General features: G+C 40.5%; 1 protein-coding gene across 1 annotated transcript in view; it reads right to left on the minus strand.

Annotated features, from left to right (window-relative positions):
* Positions 1–12,257, minus strand: part of SYN3 (synapsin III) — a 205,045-nt gene that overhangs the window by 92,480 nt on the left and 100,308 nt on the right. The gene's annotated exons all lie outside the window — the stretch shown is intronic.

A 12,257-nucleotide genomic window follows, 5' to 3' on the forward strand; every position in this document is an offset into this window, starting at 1 on the left:
TGTAGAATATTTGGCAAGGTAAAGATCATGGAAAGGTGTTTTAGTTTCCTCTTGCTCATTGTATACTCTTAATGCAAGAGAAACAGGAAAATTTTTGAGTGATGTGATATTTGCTTCAGGCTGTATATCTGCTATCCTCTTGTCATTATACTATACAGTATTTGAAAAATGTAAGGGGGATGGGGAAGGGAAATTCCACAATGATGAGGAAACAGATGCTCAGCTTTATGCTAGAAATCTCTGTCTGAAAACTATTAGGCATAAAATATTATCCTCAGAGTTATATTGACTAGAGATCTAAATTGAAACAGCACTTTTGTGCACTTTTTATATAAAAAAGCAAAAGCAAAAAGTTATAGCAATTTAACACTACTTTGTTCATGAATATTCATAGAAGGCGTATTAAATATTTAAACTAGTGTGAAAAAAGAAACAAAGAAACAAAAACAGAAAAGGGAAGAAGAAAGGAATTTTTTTCCCAGTTACTAAAAAGTTATTAGCTGTTTTGTAACTGGACAATGCTATGTTTGAAAGTGGAAAACATCTGGCTCATGAAACTGAAATTGAATCTTTTTTCTGGATAAAAGGGGTCTGCAACATATTACTGAACTTTTGTTCATTGTTTTACTCCATTATGCTCATGTTCTTTTTGTGGGTAATCAATTTCATTCTCTCTAGATACTTCCACACCACTATGGGCTATATCGCAGGTGTCAAACTCACCATGTCACATTGCCATCACATCAGTGGTAGGTTCCCCCGGTTTGCACAGGTTCTATAGAACCGGTAAGTAAAACTGGTGGTTTTACCCACCCACCAACCCCGACGTCATCAAAATGCTTCTGTGCATGCGCAGAAGCATCTACGCTTGCACAGAACGCACACATTCAAGAGCGAAGCAAGTGTGCGTGCGCGGCCCTGCTGCAAACCGGTAGTAAGTAGAATCCACCCCTGCATCACATGATATTTCACGATGCTAGGGTGGGAGTGGCCTACGTGTCACCCATCAGCCTGTGGGCCGCCAGTATGACACCCCTGGTATATCCTTCAGTTCCTCAGTTTGAAACTAACCTCTCTTGAAACACAAAGAACACCACAGGAAACCAGTGCTCATTCTTTCTTTTCTGCTCAATAAAAAAGTGCAATAACATATAGCCACTATAGTCTGTCAAATCATTTTGAAACAGTCATGGTTTTCCAGAATCAAAACACAGCATACTTCAGTTGCTCTGAAGGAAACACTCTGAACAGAGAGAATAGACTGAGGCTATTGCACACAGTTCTCTTTCTTTTTTCCCTCAAGTAGCTCCTAGTATGGCATTTCCCACTGCCTCACTTATTCTTGATCTTCCCAATGCCTTTTCTCCCTCCAATCAACTGTCACTGATGTCCCAGTATGGCATCCCACTGGTCTAGACCATTTTGCCAATGCCTTCATTTTCTATCTTCAGCTACTAAGAATATACTAATGTATAACTAACTTGAAACCATTGTAATTGTAATAATTCAGTACAGAGTCCATACAGGTACTGTCCTTGTTTAGCAACCGCATTTAGTTCAGAAAAATGGTCATTAAGATGTAAATGTTTATTTGTGGGATTGTGTTGTGATACCTTTTCTGGCATGAATGGCAACTAATTTCAATACTTGGGTACATTTTAGTTGGATAAAGTGAAGGAGAGAGACAGTGAGAGCGAGAAAATGTGTGTGTGTGTGAGAGAGAGAGGGGGGGGGAGAGAAAGAGAGAGATACTGTGAAAATAAAATTCAATTAGTTTTAGATGAACCAGTATTATTCTTATTCTGCCATGTATTGTTGTTAGGCACAGATTCAAATATGCACATTGGTCAGAATTTCTTTTATTGCCATTTATTAGCATTTATAATTAGCATTATTTATATTTGCAAATGGTAACTATCTGAGCTACTTGCTAAATGGAGACTATCTCTATTCCACTAACTCACTTATCCTTTCATCTTTCCAGGGCCTTCCTTCACCTCTGTTTCCTGAACTGTTACTATACTTGGCTTTTTTCCTTGTTCTCCCTAACCATTTAACTGAAACTAACCAGCTCTGTTACATACCATGCATAGATCAAGCTATCTGCATTGTGCATATTTTGCTTCAGACATGAGTCATTCCAAGCCAGGTATTTAGTGCATAGGTTGGTTTTGCACATCCCTGTTTCCAATAAAATAGTATAGAATGAAAAGCAAATTTACTCAGCTTCCCAAACCAGATGTCACTATCATATTGATTAGGTTTGGAGATGATTCTGAAGTAGATAAAAAAAACTGGCATGAAAGTACCCGTAGCCTTCTACTTCCCAGCCTTTTCAATAATGACCAGCATTTGTACTCACTACTGAGAACACTCAATTCTAATTGGATTGCATTGGGTTCCATTTTTCCTTACAGTATTTTACTTTAAGGATTGTGTGTTGTGTATATTTGTACATGAATGTATAGCATGTATGTGCTTCCATAAACCTTGGGCTTTTCCTACGTTTTATGGTGTCCTTTCTGGCATGAATGGAAACTACTTTGTAACACTTGGATATCTGTTGGCTGGATATATTTTGATCTTATAATAATAAGTTTATAAGATTATCTGTCTGTCTGTCTGTCTGTCTGCCTGTCTGTCATCCATCCATCCATCCATCCATCCATCCATCCATCCATCCATCATCTATCTATGTCACATACTGAATATATTATGGAAGATACATGTGCTCCTTCAAAAGTCTTTGAAACCTTTTTCTTCATAACATAGGAGACATTTATTTCAAGATGTTTTTGTAAGATACAGCTTCAACTGAAGCTATGCCTTCTCATAAATTTCATCAGCAAATCCAATGCCAATGAGTTGTTTGGAAGTACTCTTTAAAATACGAAGCATTTCAGGCATTTTAATTTCAATAGATTTGTAAGGCAAAGGTTATTCACACAAAGGAATGAAAAGGAAAACAAATCATCAACTTTTAACCACCCTAACCCTTGTTTATTCCAGATGTAAAGCCTCCAGGAATTCTACTTTTCATAGCCTTTCTGAAGTACCATATCTGATTTATCTAAAATCTGTTTGTTTTATAATAAATAAATTACTGAAGTCTTTAATGCATTTTGAATGCTTTAATATTAAACTAGCTCTTCCAATATTAAATAAATGTGAAAAAAATAAATAAAAGGGAGAGTGATATGACCAGCTCTCTGACTAGTATCATTACTTTGGGGAGTTTGTTGACATTTATATATGGATGCAGCATAACGGAAAGAGTATTTAAATTATATGGCACACAGCTCTAATCCCAATGTTCACTTCCAGGATACCAAGCTGTTAGAAACCCAAACATGCCAGTTCCCTCTCTGGCATTTCCTTCTCCTCCCTTTCCTCTATTTGCCCAATTGTCACACTAGATGTCCAAGTAGCTCAATAGTTTTCTGTATCTCATTTAATAGCTGATGCACATATTCCCCACCTACAATCCTTAGATCATTTCTCCCTCTTCACAGAATGATTATGAAATATTCCACTGAAACCAGAAAAAATATAGCTAAATTAGATTTTACATCAAATGTATTTTCCTTAAAGGCTATTTATAGTGTGGATTTATGTCAGAAACATAGTAAAAAAAGAAGAAGAAACCAGATTTCTAAACGTTGCCCCCTCTCCTTAAAGATAATGATAAATCTTGAAACCCTCCCCCAAAGTCATTATCATGACATGGTTATGGAGCTTGTGTGCTCTGAAGAAGATCAGAACCATGTCAGCAGTTCAACCATACTGGACAGGTCTCATCAGAGGAGCCACTCCCAATCCCATAAGCAATATAGTAAGATATAATTTACAAAAACCCATACTGGATCTGTCTTTGTCCAGGTTAACAAGGACTGCACTAGGTGTTGGAGTTGCTGGACTTCTGGTGACAAATGGGCTACAAGACAATCAGGACCACCAATTGCAGATCTATAGGAAGAAAAGGGTTTTACTCGTTGCAAATATACAAAGATTGAAAACAAAGAAATAATATGTAATACTAGACATTGTTGTGGAATTTCACCTGCTTCTGACATGTAGATTAGAAAGTGACTCAGTGATTCTCTAACTTCACAGGTTGAGAGATCGTTGAAATTTTACAAATTAGCAGAAGAGTGAGAATTAGCCATAGAAGCAATTTTCTTCCAGAGCATAACTTATGAAGAATACCAGTACAGAGAAGGCATTTATCATCAGCTTTTGTAACTGCATATAAATTATAGCTCACATGCATTCTAAAGTCTCAGAAAAGCTATCTTGTAAAATTCAGAAAATTAGACTTTTGTGTAAATGTAACTCCTTCGTCTCGACCTTCGAACCGCTGCACCCCACTGCAGGGAGGCAGAGCCGGTAAGATCGTTCCGCCCCAGGCGCCTGATGGAACCTGACAGGTTCCAGATGGAGCTTGGGCCATTTCCTGAGGATCTGGCACACGCCTCGACTGGAGACCTAGTGGCCGCCTGGGATAGGGTGGCCGCTGGAGCTCTGGATCGGGTCGTGCCTTTGTGGCCTCTGACCCGGCGCTGATCTCAATTGGCTCCTTGGTTTACCAAGGAGCTGAGGGAGTTGAAGCACCGGAAAAGACGCCTAGAGAGTAGTTGGAGGGCCAGTCTTTCTGAATCTGACCGGACACTAGTAAGATCCCATATTAGGAATTACCTAGTGGTGATAAAAGCAGCGAAATGTAGTTATTTTGCTGCTCTTTTTGCCCGGCCGCCCTCTTTAGGGTGACCCGCTCCCTGCTCCACCAGGAAGCGTGGGGGGACCCCTTGGAGGGTAGAGCCGAAGATTTTGCTCAGTATCTGTATGACAAAATCACTCAGATTCGGGAAGATCTGGACTCCGACTGGGTAGTCTCGGGGGAGGGACTGGGGCAGGTCTTGAGAATGTTATCTGGGATGAGTTTGATCCTGTGACCCCTGAGGACATGGACAGGATTCTGGGTAGACTGAACGCGACCACTTGTTTATTGGACCCGTGTCCTTCCTGGTTAGTGCTGGCTTCCCGGGAAGTGACATGAGGCTGGCTCCAGGGGATTATAAATGCTTCGTTGGGTGAGGGTGACTTTCCCGCCACCTTGAAAGAGGCGGTGGTGAGGCCTCTCCTTAAGAAGCCTTCCCTGGACCCGGCAATGTTGGTAAACTATTGTCCGGTCTCCAACCTTTGCTTTGTGGCGAAGGTTGTTGAGAGTGTGGTTGCGCAACAGTTACCCCAGCACCTGGATGAAACGACGTATCTGGATCCATTCCAGTCGGGCTTCAGGCCCAGGTACAGCACAGAAACGGCATTGGTTACGTTGGTAGATGAACCCTGGAGGGCTCGGGACAGGGGGTGCTCCTCTGTCCTGGTTCTGTTGGATCTCTCAGCGGCTTTTGATACCATCGACCATAGTATCATGCTGCACTGGTTGGAAGAGTTAGGGGTGGGAGGCACTGTGTTGCAATGGTTCTCCTCCTTTCTCTCTGACTGGTCTCAGTCTGTGTTGACAGGGGGGCAGAGGTCAACCCCGAGGCCCCTCATATGTGGAGTGCCGCAAGGGTCAGTCCTTTCGCCTCTCGGCCGTGCGGATTTAGATGGGGAGGAATAGGCTCAGGCTCAACCCATCCAAGACCAAGTGGCTGTGGTTTCCAATGTCCCGATATAGTCAGCTGGTGCCATCACTGACTATTGGGGGAAAATCACTGGCCCCCACAGAGAGGGCGCGCAACTTGGGCGTCCTCCTGGATTCACGGCTGTCTTTAGAAGAGCACTGACAGCCGTGACCGGGAGGATTTTTCATCAGGTTCGCCTGATCCGCCAGTTGCGTCCCTTTCTGGATCGGGACTCCTTACGCATGGTCACTCATGCCCTCGTCACCTCCCGCCTGGACTATTGTAACGCTCTCTACATGGGGCTCCCCTTGAGGAGCACCCGGAGGCTCCAACTGGCGCAGAGTGCGGCCGCGCAGGTGGTAATGGGAGCGACATGGCGTTCCCATGTAACACCCCTCCTGCGTGAGCTGCACTGGCTCCCGGTGGTCTTCCGGGTGCGCTTCAAGGTTTTGGTCACCACCTGTAAAGCGCTCCATGGCTTAGGACCTCGGTACTTGCAGGACCGCCTACTACCATCAATAGCCTCCCACCAGCTGGTACTCTCTCATAGAGAGGGGCTCCTCCGGGTGCCGTCGGCCAAACAATGTCGACTGGCGGCCCCCAGGGGGAGAGCCTTCTCTGTGGGGGCACCTACTATCTGGAATGAGCTCCCCCCGGAGATACGGAGGATCCCGGATCTGCACACCTTCCACCGTGCTTTTAAGACCTTTTTATTCCACCAGGCAGGCCTGGCCTAACTTTCTCCCTTTTTAAAATAATTTTTAATATTTTTAATATTCAAAGTTTAATTTGTTTTAAATTGATTGGGGTTTTTAATTTGTCTGGGCCAAACTATTTAATTCGATTTTATTTCTGCTTTTTAAATTTTGTATGTATGTATTTTATTGTTGGCTGTTCACCGCCCTGAGTCCTTCGGGAGCAGGGCGGTATATAAATCAAATAAAAGTAAAGTAAAGTAAAGTAAAAGTAACAGCTAATGGTATTGCTTCTTTTTAATGTGGCCTGAAACTGTTATCGAGGGATTCATATTCCAAGACACAGTGTGAGGCCACAGGAGATCCACAGCTTTATCAGGAGAAAAAAAGAGTTTAGCTAACGAAATGCTTCTTTTGCAGCACTAGTAAAAGCATGCAAGATAGACAGACTCAAGGTTTTGCTGGGTGTGAATTTGGTAATACGGTGTAAAATATAATACAGTATGCAGTCATTCATTTATTTCATATATTCCTTCATATATACATTATATATTTAAATATAAATGAATTGGGTTTCTTCCCTTTTCCAGGATTCCCCTCTGTGTTTCCCTACCACCACCAGCATCCCCTTTCTGACTAATCCTTACTAAAGGATATATCCCATAAAGCAGGGGTGTCAAACTCACAATCCCTGGGCCAGATGCGTCACGTGCTGGCCACGCCCATGTTCGGTTTAACGAAGGGGAAAAAGGTCACGATACGTCATGTGAGGACTTCGTGACGATACGAGTTTGACACCCCTGCCATAAAGCATGTAGATTTCAAATAGATCTAATGATGTCTGATATCTCCAGGAAATCCCTGTCAACATGATAATTCTGTGTCACACAAGACACATGATGGAAATAAAATGATGCACATATGTACCGATGAAGAAAAATGGAAAGAGAGCAGCTGTGATATGAAAACACATGGATAAAAATTTTCTCCAAAGGCATAAAACATGATAAAACATCTGTTCCTTAGCAAAGAGCTGGGTTCCTTTACATAAACAAACAAACAAACAAACAAACAAACAAATAATCCACTAAACATTAGACTTTTCTTTAGATCCCAGAACTCCTGTGATATTTTTGATATCCCAATTTAAAATTGTATAATAGTATCCTGTGTGCTAAGGTGAGTAAATTCATCTTTTGGGAACTGATTTCAGGTCTTCCACACTATGAACTAGAGTCGGAAAAAGCCATCTAAATAGAACTGACTGAGGTTATGACAGGTGGTTTAGGGACAATCTGATCTGGAATTTAGCAAAAACAGACATCATGAGTAACTGAGAACCCCACCCATAGAAACAGAATTTTTAATTGTTCCAAGTGGTGAGCATTTCTTCTCTTCAACTGTCCCTCCCCCCCAGGCCAGTCTCTTGCAACACAGTGCCCTCTAGCATAATACTTAAACAGATTTCAAACTGATTTAGGAAGTGAAATCTTTTCAGTGGGAAACTTTGCTTCCAGGTGTGATTATGTTATGTCCTCTCAAAATAGTACAGAGACAAGATAAAGTTGGTTTGCATGAATTGCTAAAACAGTGCATAACCAAAGTAGAGGGAGGAATCATAAAGTTGTGGTGTAGATTTTTTGCTAAACTCTCCCATATTAGGACATCAATGTTTTAGAATTGGTACAGGGATAATGCTAACATTTTGGGACCACAGTTAACATTATTTTTAATTTCTGGAGAAATATCCAGGATAGATGAAATGATATAGTCTGTTAACCCTAAAATATTATTTGTAGCATCTGTAAAAATATAAGTAAACATGAATCAAATCAATAGCAGAGAAATAACTATAATTAGGATGGACTTGTTTGCAATCTCATCACAGTTCTCCTTATCTTTGAAGCAATTTTTCCACTCATATTTTAGCTTCAATTCAGTGTTTAAATGTGTTGACAGCTAACCATGGCATTTCAATTTGGCTAGGATTTAAAACTAATATTAAACTAGATGAAGATATCAGAACAAACAATAAAAGAGAGATTTGCTGCACGGATAAAGACAAGCTAAAGTGAAAGGATCGTATGATTCCGTGGCTAGTGCCAATCACTGTATATCATTAAAATAATGTCAGTTTTATGTGTGTATCAGCTGAAACACTTGACAGCTACAGATCAAAGCATATCAATGTTGAGATATAGGATATCTGAAATCAGCGTACATAAATGTTTTGGAAGAGTACCATAAACTAATATATGCTAACATAATGTCATTGAACACTCTATACCATTAACATTTCCACTTTTCAATCGTGAGGGTTTTTTTTAATGCTTTTTTGTTTGGTGGATCAGGGGTGTTGCACATTTATTTGGAGGTTTGGGGAGAAAACTCTGAGATTGCTATGAGAGAAGTGATGTGAGGGAAGGACAATTGTAAAAAATATAAACAAATACACTGAAAGCTGCAATAAAAGACCCCTGTGACTTGTGAAGGTGGAATGATAGTCTGTTGGCAATTTTATAGCTGGGTATTTTTCCCAATAGCTGTAATCATGATCATACGATTATATGTTATTAATAGCAGCAGGCTTAAAGGGGAAAGTGTGTGAGGGATGATAAACTATAAACAATGCATGCACAAAGATGCTTGGGGAGGGATACTGAATTTCTGTAATGGTTGAGAGAATACAGTAATTGTTGGCTTAAACTCAAGAATTGGGAGATGGAAAGACAAAAATTCCATCAATGGGTAAATTTACTACTTTGTAGAAGACATTTTCTTATAATCTAATCTGGAAATTGATCAAAGTGGGTTCAGTTCTAGGCTTGATGGGGCTAAGAAGATGGTAAAAAGAAAGTGTTTCAGCTCTTTCAGTTCAGTTTCAGTTCAGAAAAAATTGAGCCTGGAACGAATCTTAAAGTAGAAGAAAGCAAGTCTAAGCTCTGGAAATAACTTAGTCTTGTAAAGTTCTGTGATGGAAATTTGAAATCCTAGGTCAGTGATGGCGAACCTTTTCGGCACAGAGTGACAAAAAAGGAGCCCACATATGTGCACGTGACACCAAGTGCCAAACAGGGAGCACTTCGTGCATGTGCTCGGACTCGTCAAGGCCGCAACTAAGAAGAAGAGCTGCCCAGGGGACATGTGTGCACCGGATAAGGTACTTCTGGTTTCCGGCGCGCACGCATGTGCGCTGGCAAGCAAGTCTTCTGATTACTGCTGCGCATGTGCCAATCAGCTAACCAGCACACATGCTCAAGCTGGAAAATGGAAGACCAGCTCTTCTGGTTTCTGGCACTGCTGCAAGCACAAAGGCCAGCTGATCGTCGCGTGTGCATGTGCACCAGAAACCTGGAAAAGGAACGGGTGAGTGCCAGGCAATATGGCTCCGTGTGCTACTTCAGGCACAAGTGCCGTAGGTTCGCCATCAAGGTCCTAGGTAATGATCTAATGATGTTAATAGTTCCCATTGTTTTTCCAGGGCAATAATATTATCTTGTAAGATCTTGCATGCTACAACTCCCTTTGACGTGATTCCGTTCCTATTTTATAGTTGCAGAGAGAAATAAAGCAAAAGGACACAAAGAAAATCTCTTTATAAATTGCATTGAGTATTGTAGTTGCTAGAAACCGAGTATGCTACTTGGAAGTGCCTATAGAGATATGATAGGGCTTTTTCCAAACTTAGTTTTAAACACTTTACTTTAGTCACTCAGAGTGACCAAGAAACTTTATATTTAATGTATGAATGATTACTTAACTCAGAATCCTATAAATATTTTTTTCAATGTGAGGGAAACATGCCACTCATTTTTCCAGTAGCAGATTGCTATGGATGAAATAATTTTTTCTTAAAATACAAAATAAACACTTGAAATGGAAATTCTTTTTCACCACCTCAGACTAAGAACTTGTTTATAACTATTTAAAGTGAATATATGAGCACAAATACATATTGTTTCTATTGTTGAACTTTATTCTCAAGGCACTCTTTGAGTTGCAGTATTGTAATAGGATTGTAGAAATAATGTCAAATAAAATTCTATCCATCTCCACTACATTACAATTTTTTAAATTCTTGAGGAAACATATAATTAAATGGTTATAAAATCATCATATATACCTCTTTTCATAAAAGTTGAGACAAAAATAAAATACCATCAGTATGCTTCATTCACACAATGCTATTTTTAGTTTACAATCTGAACCATATTTACTCATGAAGTTACTCCTCAGTGGTAGCAGGTACCTCTAAATATTGTACATACTTGAAGCATCTTCTTTTCTACCAGGTCATGTATTAAGATTATCAGATTACGGGCTTGACCAGCAATAGTGGAAAAGAGCCTTTTATGGTAGTGACCTCCACCTTATAATACCTTTCAAAGGCATTATATTTCTTCTAGTATTAGATTGAAATATTTTTAAGTGTCTCATTATTGACAGCAATTCTCATATCCTTGGTTGGTTCTATGTTTACTATTTATTATTTAATTTCTTTTTTCTTTTTGGTATTTCTAAATTTCAGTGTGATGTTCCCCCGAAATCCATTTTTGGACAGTGGTCAGTCTAGAACAGGGGTTTCAAACTCAAGTTCTGGGGGTTGCATCCAGCCTGAGGGTTGCTTAGATCTGGCCAGGGTGGCCATCTGGAAACAGCAAAGGACTGGCCTGCAGTGCCTCTGCCAGGAAAAATGGAGCTTGTGAGGAGCCTCCTGGACTTCATTTTCAGCTGTGACGGTCTCCTGAAGCCCTCTACCAGCAAAAATGGTGCTTGAGTGGCCCTCCTGAGCTCCATTTTTGCTGTCAGAGTGCTAGCAAAACAAACTACTAGCAAAAGTGGCATTTGATCACACGAGTGACGTCGAGCTGGCCACGCCCTCCCCAGCCCCAAGGTCAAACACAACCCTGATGCGGCCATCAATGAAATCGAGTTTGACACCCCTTACAAGGATAAGTAAACTAGTGCCTGTAGGTCTACAGACTTTTTTCCTGTGCTTCTGACTTTCTATCCCAGCTAACTTTTTTTTCCTCTTAGTCTTTCAATTTAGAAAATAAATGGGATAAATAACATGCTGCAGAGCAAACTCTAGATCTCTAGCATCATCTTTATTTCCAATAATGTACTTGTGGCCTATGTAGGCAACCTTAGAAAATAAAATTATTTGGTGGCTGCTATTCTGGCATGCATGTCTAGATGCATGGACATTCATTGGTTTCAGCCACTTTAATCAAAATGCTTGTGCAGTTGAGCCATGAACTCTACCCCTTTTGGATTTGTGTGTAAAGACACGATACACATACAAAAGAGGTGAGGTTTGTGTTTTTACAGTGGGATGCTGTTTTCATCAGACTCAATCAATTATTATAGCCTCCTCACTCCAGACACTGCTGTATGAATACATATCTATTTGTATATAGAAAGCAACAAAAGAAAGTGATGGAGAGATGGGAAGCATTAATTTGCCCACCAATAAATAGATGTTGTAAGTCTAGCATGATCACTATGGCAGCTACTTTATCAACAGTCAAGCTTCCCAAGGGCATCTGTTTGGTAATGGCACAGGCTTTTTGGATTGGACTGGCAGCTCCTGCTACTGAACATGAGGGGGGGAAAAACCAAAACCCAACCTTAAGACTGAAATGTGGCTGTTGAAAGTAGAACAATGGACCCTGGGAATAAAATTCTGGGCTTGGATCTCTAATGACTGCAGTTTTATCCCTAATAATTCCAGTCACAGGAGCTTTTCTCTATTTTCAGTGGGTTTTTTGGTTTCTGAGATTGTCATTACAGCCCTCCATTTATCATTTAAATTCTTGGGGAAGTTATTTCTCTTCCAGAAACTACCATTGCACTTCTGGGATGTTCATTTCAATTATAAGAACAGAAGAGCATCTCATCTCTTCTGGGATCAGATGAGGGCAACCTCAAATGG

Source organism: Pantherophis guttatus, chromosome 7 (genome assembly GCF_059756535.1).
Source record: "Pantherophis guttatus breed Tessera chromosome 7, ASM5975653v1, whole genome shotgun sequence".
Classification (NCBI taxonomy): Eukaryota; Metazoa; Chordata; class Lepidosauria; order Squamata; family Colubridae; genus Pantherophis; species Pantherophis guttatus.